The sequence below is a fragment of the Lepidochelys olivacea genome, assembly GCF_965140295.1.
Source record: "Lepidochelys olivacea isolate rLepOli2 genome assembly, chromosome: 1".
NCBI lineage: Eukaryota > Metazoa > Chordata > Testudines > Cheloniidae > Lepidochelys > Lepidochelys olivacea.
The window spans coordinates 215,365,134-215,375,733 of NC_140411.1; positions in this window are offsets into that span (position 1 = coordinate 215,365,134).

The window sequence follows — 10,600 nt, forward strand, 5'->3', positions numbered from 1 at the left end:
AAGGCAATTAGATTAGTCAGGCATGACTTGCCCTTGGTGAATCCATGCTGACTGTTCCTGATCACTTTTCTCTCCTCTAAGTGCTTCAAAATTGATTCCTTGAGGACCTGCTGTATGATTTTTCCAGGGACTGGGGTGAGGCTGACTGGCCTGTAGTTCCCAGGATCCTCCTTCTCCCCTTTTTTAAAGATGGGCACTACATTAGCCTTTTTCCAGTCGTCCGGGACTTCCCCCGATTGCCATTAGTTTTCAAAGATAATGGCCAATGGCTCTGCAATCACATCCGCCAACTCCTTTAGCACTCTCGGATGCAGCGCATCCGGCTCCATGCACTTGTGCTCGTCCAGCTTTTCTAAATAGTCCCGAACCACTTCTTTCTCCACAGAGGGCTGGTCACCTCCTCCCCATGCTGTGCTGCCTATTGCAGTAGTCTGGGAGCTGACCTTGTTCGTGAAGACAGTGGCAAAAAAAGCACTGAGTACATTAGCTTTTTCCACATCCTCTGTCTCTAGGTTGCCTCCCTCATTCAGTAAGGGGCCCACACTTTCCTTGGCTTTCTTCTTGTTACCAATATACCTGAAGAAACCCTTCTTGTTACTCTTAACATCTCTTGCTAGCTGCAACTCTAAGTGTGATTTGGCCTTCCTGATTTCACTCCTGCATGCGTGAGCAAAATTTTTATACTCCTCCCTGGTCAGTTGTCCAAGCTTCCTCTTCGTATAAGTTTCTTTTTTGTATTTAAGATCAGCAAGGATTTCACCATTAAGCCAAGCTGGTTGCCTGCCATATTTGCTATTCTTTCTACACATAGGGATGGTTTGTCCCTGTAACCTCCATAAGGATTCTTTAAAATACAGCCAGCTCTCCTGGATTCCTTTCCCCCTCATAAAAAGAAAAGGAGTACTTGTGGCATCTTAGAGACTTATAAATTTATTTGAGCATAAGGTTTCCTGAGCTACAGCTCACTTCATCGGATGCATGTAGTCCAACCCCCTGCTCAAAGCAGGACCAATCCCCAACTAAATCATCCCAGCCAGAGCTTTGTCAATCCAGGTCTTAAAAACCTCTAAGGATGGAGATTCCACCACCTCCCTAGTAAGCCATTCCAGGGCTTCACCACCCTCCTAGTGAAATAGTGTTTCCTAATATCCAACCTAAACCTCCCACACTGCAACTTGAGACCATTGCTCCTTGTTCTGTCATCTGCCACCACTGAGAACAGCTGAGCTCCGTCCTCTTTGGAACCCTGTTTCAGGTAGTTGAAGGCTGCTATCAACCCCCCCTCACTCTTCTGTTCTGCAAACTAAATAAGCACAGTTCCCTCAGCCTCTCCTTATAAATCACGTGCCCCAGCCCCCTAATCATTTTTGTTGCCCTCCACTGGGCTCTCTCCAATTTGTCCACATCCTTTCTGTGGTGGGGGCCCAAACCTGGACGCAATACTCCAGATGTGGCCTCACCAATGTTGAATAGAGGGGAATAGTCACTTCCCTTGATCTGCTGGCAATGCTCCTACTAATGCAGCCCAGGATATGCTATTAGCCTTCTTGGCAACAAGGGCACACTGTTGACTCATATCCAGCTTCTCATCCACTGTAATCCCAAGGTCCTTTTCTGCAGAAATGCTGCTTAGCCAGTCTGTCCCCACCATCAAGTGATCCATCCCGTCGCCCATTCCCAGCTTCTGGCAAACAGAGTCTAGGGACACCATCCCTGCCCATCCTGGCTAATAGCCATTGATGGACCTATCCTCCATGAATTTGTCTAGTTCCTTTTTGAACCCTGTTATAATATTTATAGTAATTGAAACACAAAACTCACAAAGTTTTGTGAATTGAAACAAAAAACTAAGCTGTTCCCCTGAACAATACAGGCTACAAGTGCCCAGAGGTCTTTCACTTTGCATGCCCGTGTCTGCTGCAAAAAGTCTGTTTCTCTGGGAAGCCAACAATGCCTCTGTGGGTTTGAGGCCAGGTGTGCATCATCTCTCTCTCTCTCTCTCTCTCTCTCTTCCATTATTGTCAGCTCTATCTCATTTGGGTGTAAGGTTTCTGATTGAGTTGCTGATCTCCTCACAGCACTGTGTACTCAGTGGCAGCACAGAAGTAGCTGGCTGAATCCTGGGTTCTCAGATCCACAATGCTCATGGAAGAGATCCTGGTATTGGGTCTAGTGATTGGAAACTTGGGTGCATTATACCCCTCCTCATAACTAGCATTGGACCCATACACACTTTGGGCTATTAACCTTGGACCATCTCCCTGGAGCTGCTTGTACCAGTACATGTAAGAGTAGCTGGTTTCATTCTGGACACACTTTATCTTCATGGTTTCTCCAGGTCTCTGGGTTGCATTTCTAGGGAATTGAGAGATGAGAACTCCCAGTCCAGAGCCTGTGTGAGAGAAACAGAGCCAAAGCCCTAGAAATTAGCAATGAAAAGTCCAATGAAACCACATTAAAAATGCCTGCCACTCTCCCAGCCAATGTAGGATTGCTCCTATAGCATAATCTCCATGGCATCACCAATTCAGGCTCTAATTATTTCAGCGGCACTGTTTCTGCCTCTTCCCTTGGGAGACTATTGCACAGCCTAGTCCATCCTCATTGTTAGGAAGCATTTCCTAGTTTCTAGACTAACGTTTCCCCCTTTTACACAGTTTCACCCCATTTACCTCTAGTTACATCACCTTTTCCTACCCAAAACAATTCTCCTTCCTCCTTGATATGTAACACTCCAGATATTGTTGTCATAGTACCTAGTTCTCTTCTCACTAGCAGTTTGGCTGAGCTGAATATGTTTAATTCCATTAACCCTTCTTCAATGGATAGTCCCTAGGTGCCCCCAACACTTTCACTGATATTCTCAGAACTCTCTCCAGTTTGTTGACATCACTTCTGCATCCAATTCCCAGAACTCTGGAAAGATCCATATTAATGTCCTGGCCTGTATGTATCTGTAGGGAAGCTGTGCTCTTCTTGAACACCTGGCTGGATCCCGTCTTTCGTAGGGGTCAGGGAAGAATTTCTGGGTTCTTACCAGGCACCAGAAGCAGCAGGAAACTCAGCATTTTTGCCAATGAATTTTATTCTTCTCTTTTTTTACTTCTTGGTTTTTATGAAGGTGACAGGAAGTGGTGAGGAGACCAGAGCCCCTCCTTCGCCTCTGGCTTCCTTTTGAAAACCTGGGGAGGAGAGAAACCTGTATAATGAATGATAAATAAAGTTCTTATAAATGAGATATAAAACTGATTTCCTGAGTATTTGTGGTCAGAAAAGATCCTTTAGCACTTTAGACAAGAGAAGCAGGAGTCATTACCCTGGGCAAATCCCATCTCATGGTATTCCATTCTGTCCTCCAGCAGTGTAGAAGATGTTATTCTGCACTTTCTTTCCTGAAAGACTGAGCCATGTGCTGAATATATTACAGTTTTATTGGTGCATCACCAGGGCCATGGAAATGTTTCTAGTTTTCTAGAATTTTCTCCTCAGAATCTGTGGAATATTTTGGAAAATGGGGATACTTTGAAAAAAAATTCAATCAAAACACAAATGGTAACACCCAGTTGTTCAGTAAATTCATTTTAAATTCATTAGTAGATTTTTATACGATTCACTTTCATTCTGGCTTCTCTTTCAGAATGTTTTAACACATCTGCCCCTTTCACCCAGAGATCTTTTTTTACCTTCCTTGAGATCTTTCTGCCTAGCTCTTTCACTTCCCTCAGTCTCCCCATCCCCTCACTGTGGAAATCTTCTCCCATCTCCTCCCTTCCTGCAAGAGAGAGAGAATCCAAATCTGTCATGTAACTGCATGTTGGTGTTCAGTAGATGAACAATCTACAATCAGCTGTGGGGTTCTTGGGACTGGGTGCTGCAGGGAAGAGACAGGAAGGGGGAAAGATCAGAGGAGCCATCCCATTGTTCATGGGTGGGGAGGCAGGGGTGATACCACACTGAGCTGCTGGTCTCTTTGTTCCCACCTTTGTTCCCAAAGGTGTTGGCTGCTGGTGGCAAGAGGCTCTTTGTCTGCTTCCTGCAGAAGCTGTGGTTGGCTGCCCTTCCCCAAGAGGCAGGGCACTGGGGAAGTCAGCCAATCAGAGGGGGCTTTCCCCCCAGGAAGGGCTGAAATTTGCCAGAGGGTTGGAGCTTCTCCCATCATCACAGTCTGGAATGTCAATGTGTATTAGCATCTATCTATCCTCTACAAACCCCTCTATGTCTCTCCAGTGCCAAGGAGGCAAAATGAAATGACAGGGCAACCAGCCATGACAGATTGCAACTACACCAGGGTTAAAGCCCCTGCTATTACCAACTCCAAGAGGAGAAGTATACTCTGCACACATAGGACAGGTGTGACCCAAACCCCACTTAAAGAAAGCACAGCCCCAAAACCAACTTCCTGTAAGTGTGTTCCATGTTGCCATGTGGAATGTGCTAACACAGAAAGGGACTGGGTACAAGACAGCTCTTGTCAAAGAACTCACCCATTATGAGATCACAGTCACTGGCATCACAGAGGCCTGTCTGACACATCTAGTTACTGTGGAAGGAGCAGCCTTCCTTCACACTGGTGGTCCACTGCAAACCCAAGGTATGGCACTTGTTATTAGACAACCTTTAGCACAGAGTATAATCACAGGGAACCCCATCTCTCCACACTTATGGTATGCTAGGCTCCAATATCATTATGGACACTTACTGTCATTTTGGCTTATGGACCAACAGAAGATGCATCACTTGTAGAAAAGCATGCTTTCTACCACCAGCTAGCAGCAAAAATCCAGTCAACTCTGCCACAGGACACATTGCTAGTGCTCAAAGATTTCAGTGCCATGACTGACTGTGATTGAACTGGGTATGAAACCTGGTGTTTGACATTGTGTGCCGCCAAGGCCTTGTTTGTTATGGGCTCCTCATTTAGGCACTTTAACAACCATTGCTGGACCTGGTTTTCAAACAGTGGATGTGCCATGAAGGAAATTGACCACATCCTCATTAGAAATCATTCTATAGTGAAATCTCACTGGGTTTTCAGAAGCAGAAGCCAACTCAGACCATAGACTAGTTGTCACTCATCTTTCACTATTTTCTTCCAACTCCTCACAAGCCAGATGTCCAAGAACAGTACAATGACCAACGTCTTTCTGAGGATCTTGTTAAAGCCATGAAATACGCACAAGCCATCAAGGGTCACAGACATACCTTTGGTACCCTCTCAGATTATGTGGAGATTGTCTGGAGTGGTGTACATAACGCTATATCACATGCTGCCACTGCAGCAATCATAGAATCATAGAATCATAGAATATCAGGGTTGGAAGGGACCCCAGAAGGTCATCTAGTCCAACCCCCTGCTCGAAGCAGGACCAATTCCCAGTTAAATCATCCCAGCCAGGGATTTGTCAAGCCTGACCTTAAAAACTTCTAAGGAAGGAGATTCTACCACCTCCCTAGGTAACGCATTCCAGTGTTTCACCACCCTCTTAGTGAAAAAGTTTTTCCTAATATCCAATCTAAACCTCCCCCACTGCAACTTGAGACCATTACTCCTCGTTCTGTCATCTGCTACCATTGAGAACAGTCTAGAGCCATCCTCTTTGGAACCCCCTTTCAGGTAGTTGAAAGCAGCTATCAAATCCCCCCTCATTCTTCTCTTCTGCAGGCTAAACAATCCCAGCTCCCTCAGCCTCTCCTCATAAGTCATGTGTTCCAGACCCCTAATCATTTTTGTTGCCCTTCGCTGGACTCTCTCCAATTTATCCACATCCTTCTTGTAGTGTGGGGCCCAAAACTGGACACACTACTCCAGATGAGGCCTCACCAATGTCGAATAGAGGGGAACGATCACGTCCCTCGATCTGCTGGCTATGCCCCTACTTATACATCCCAAAATGCCGTTGGCCTTCTTGGCAACAAGGGCACACTGCTGACTCATATCCAGCTTCTCGTCCACTGTCACCCCTAGGTCCTTTTCCGCAGAACTGCTGCCTAGCCATTCGGTCCCTAGTCTGTAGCGGTGCATTGGATTCTTCCGTCCTAAGTGCAGGACCCTGCACTTATTCTTATTGAACCTCATCAGATTTCTTTTGGCCCAATCCTCCAATTTGTCTAGGTTCTTCTGTATCCTATCCCTCCCCTCCAGCGTATCTACCACTCCTCCCAGTTTAGTATCATCCGCAAATTTGCTGAGAGTGCAATCCACACCATCCTCCAGATCATTTATGAAGATATTGAACAAAACCGGCCCCAGGACCGACCCTTGGGGCACTCCACGTGATACCGGCTGCCAACTAGACATGGAGCCATTGATCACTACCCGTTGAGCCTGACAATCTAGCCAGCTTTCTACCCACCTTATAGTGCATTCATCCAGCCCATACTTCCTTAACTTGCTGACAAGAATACTGTGGGAGACCGTGTCAAAAGCTTTGCTAAAGTCAAGAAACAATACATCCACTGCTTTCCCTTCATCCACAGAACCAGTAATGTCATCATAAAAGGCGATTAGATTAGTTAGGCATGACCTTCCCTTGGTGAATCCATGCTGGCTGTTCCTGATCACTTTCCTCTCATGTAAGTGCTTCAGGATTGATTCTTTGAGGACCTGCTCCATGATTTTTCTAGGGACTGAGGTGAGGCTGACTGGCCTGTAGTTCCCAGGATCCTCCTTCTTCCCTTTTTTAAAGATTGGCACTACATTAGCCTTTTCCAGTCATCCGGGACTTCCCCGGTTCGCCACGAGTTTTCAAAGATAATGGCCAATAGCTCTGCAATCACAGCCGCCAATTCCTTCAGCACTCTCGGATGCAACTCGTCCGGCCCCATGGACTTGTGCACGTCCAGCTTTTCTAAATAGTCCCGAACCACCTCTATCTCCACTGAGGGCTGGCCATCTCTTCCCCATTTTGTGATGCCCAGCGCAGCAGTCTGGGAGCTGACCTTGTTAGTGAAAACAGAGGCAAAAAAAGCATTGAGTACATTAGCTTTTTCCACATCCTCTGTCACTAGGTTGCCTCCCTCATTCAGTAAGGGGCCCACACTTTCCTTGGCTTTCTTCTTGTTGCCAACATACCTGAAGAAACCCTTCTTGTTACTCTTGACATCTCTTGCTAGCTGCAGGTCCAGGTGCGATTTGGCCCTCCTGATATCATTCCTACATACCCGAGCAATATTTTTATACTCTTCCCTGGTCATATGTCCAACCTTCCACTTCTTGTAAGCTTCTTTTTTATGTTTAAGATCCGCTAGGATCTTAAATCATCTTCACATGGTTATGCAAGAAACCTCAGCTTTCTGAAGAGGCCTTTGATATATTAGCAAAAATGGCAGAAGCACACAAGCAAGGAGATGTCCAAGAATGTAAATATCTGAAAGGCATTTTCCAGGTCATGGCAAAATTTGTCTGTGAGATCTATGTCAGATCCCTGGCTGACGAAGCAGATAGACTAAAAAACAATAATCTTCTTCCTGCCTACAGTGCCATTATGCACCTGGCTGGCAGCAATAAACAGTCTTCTATCATCCGCCTTATGAAACCAGATAGTTCTGCCTGCTCATTGTCAGACGAGGTTCTGGACAGATGGAAAACACATTATGAAAGCACACTGACCCACAGCCCTGTTAATGACTGTCTAGAGCTATGTGACCTGGTGAACCACAGAGTTGCAGAGCCAGGGATGAACACTAATCCTCTGTCATTCGAGGAATTATGAAAGGTCATCCAAAAATTACAGAATGGACATGTTGGTATTCCACCTGAACTGCTCATAGGTGCCTTGGAAATATGAACGTCAGCCTACGTCAACTGTTCAACGAGCGTGGGCATCAGGCAAAGTACCAGCAGAATGGAAAGATGGCATCATAGTGTCCCTGTGCAAGGGCAAAGCATCCTACACCACGTGTGGCAACTACAGGCCAATCTCATTGTTATCCATCCCTGGAAATGTCTTTGCTTACATTTCTTCTTAGTAGGATGCAGCTGCTCCTTAACAGATACCGTTGTCCACAGCAATCAGGTTTCACTGCAGGGCAGTCAACAATGGATGCTGCCCTTACTCTTCAGCTTCTGGATGAGCCACAGTGAGAATTTAACCACCAGCTTCACATAGTATATATTGACATCAAAGCTGGTTTTGATTTGGTAGACAGGTCAACACTTTGGTTTGCACTGAAAGGAGTGGGTATTCCACATGCTCTGCTAAATCTGGTGCATGATCTTCCCACCAGTACTGGTGTGAGAGAGCATGTGTGTTCACAGCTTTTACCATGTTTCTACCCAACCTCAAGTGTGGAGCAGGGATGAAATCTTGCCCTGGCGCTATTCTGTTGAGCTATTGACTAGATATTAGGACTTGCTCTTCTACATGTCAGAATCAAGTTTGGTCAAGAAGAGTTTGCCAACCAAGATTACATCAATGATGCTGTCTTGCTTACAGAGAAGTCATAGAATATCAGGGTTGGAAGGGACCTCAGGAGGTCATCTAGTCCAACCCCCTGCTCAGAGCAGGACCAATCTCCAATTTTTGCCCCAGATCCCTAAATGGCCCCCTCAAGGATTGAACTCACAACACTGGGTTTAGCAGGCTAATGCTCAAACCACTGAGCTATCCCTCCCCCTCTGTCTTGTTTACAGAGAAGTGTGTTTGGTTTTATTTTGCTTGTTAACTTACTTTATTCTGTATGTGATTACTTGAAACCACTTAAATCCTACTTTTTATACTTAATACAATCACTTTTGTTTATTAATTAACCCAGAGTAAGTAATTAATACCTGGGGGAGCAAACAACTGTGCATATCTCTCCATCAGTGTTATAGAGGTGGGACAATTTATGAGTTTACCCTGAAGAAGCTTTATACAGAGTAAAACAGATTTATTTGGGGTTTGGATCCCATTGGGACTTGGGTGTCTGGGTGCTGAAGACTGGAGTACTTGCTGAGCTGTTAACAGTGAAGTCTGCAGCTTTGGGGGCGTCGTTCAGACCCTGGGTCTGTGTTGCAGCAGGCTAGCATGTCTGGCTCAGCAAGGCAGGGTTCTGGAGTCCCAAGCTGGCAAGGAAAATGGGCTCAGAGGTAGTTTCAGCACATCGGGTGACAGTCCCAAGGGGGTCTCTGTGACTGAACCTGTCACCATTGGGGACTTCATTAGATAATGTCTGGTGTGATGACATCAACTGTGGTCACTCTGGCTATGATCACTAAATGAACAGCCTACAAATGAACAATTTACTATCAGCTGTGGGTTTTTTGTGGCTGGGAATATTTATAGGAATAGTTTATTAGCATCTATCTATCATTGCCTGATATGGATCCTGTAGTTCTATGGTGATTTTGGATAATAAGGGAAAAGAATACTTTAGAGAGAGCTTGGGAAATAAAGCAGAACAAGGGCACTGTTGGAAGTAGCTGGGTGTATCAGGAGAACTCTTAGCCACGGGGATGTCATTTTAGTGCTTGTGGCTAAATATGGGTGTTTGTGCAAATTCTGCTACAGGCATCAATATCAACAGGTGTTACTGACACCCAATCTGTGTCTATAACATTCACTAGGAACCAGAGAGACTTGTCTGTGATGGAAAATAAAAAACAATTTCATACTCACAGAGAGAGGCAGAGCATGAAAGCAGAGGAGAGGAGCCCAATGACGTCAATGTATGGCCTCTAGTGCTCCTCCTTGGCATTGCACCTTGAAATATTGTTTTGATATAAGTTCCACTTTGAAACTGACCTAAAATATTTCTGTGAGAGAAACGGCCAAGAAATCTGCAGAATGGGATCTGGAGCTTTTCATCTCTAGGACCTAGTGTGATGCTGTATGGAATCTGGGGGACACGCGAAGATATTATGAATATTAATATTGTAAAATTGTAATGAGTTATTTCAGATATGCCATGTAATGTATCTGCAAAAATGTTATAATTTGTCAGATATAATAATCTCACTTATGTGTTTGTATCACCTTTGTATTATGAGTTATAGATATGTATGTCCATATTTCAAACTTGTGCTATGCTTCTGGGTGTCAGCCCCAGATTGTTCGGCAACAGCACTGCCTTGCCTGATTGATGGCCCATTGAGAACCATCAATTATACAACTGACCCATTAAGAGAAGGCAGATACAACTTATGACTCAGCAAGGCATGCAGGGGCATGCCTATGGACAGGACTCTAAGGTTTTTCAGGCTGTGTGCTGGGCAGCTTGTGTTTGAAACAAAGGAAGCTCAGGCCGCATGGCAAGAGACTATAAAAGGCAGCTGCATCTTCTCCATTTTGTCTTCAGTCCTGCTTCTTACCTCTGGAGGAACTTTGCTACAAACTGAAGCTCCGAACAAAGGACTGAATGACCCATCCAAGCCATGGATGCATTCCAGAGGGACTTTCAAGCCAGCAAACTCACCAATAGTGCTAGGAACTTGATATATGGATTTTGAAATCTTTGTATGTATGTGACTGCTTTACCACTTAACACCTCTCTTGTTCTTTCTTTATAATATATGTTTAGTTTTAGATACTAAAGGATTGGCTGGCAGCATGGTATTTTGAGTAAGATCCTAATCTATACTGACCTGGTGACTTGGCTGACCCTTTGGGGTCAGAAGAAT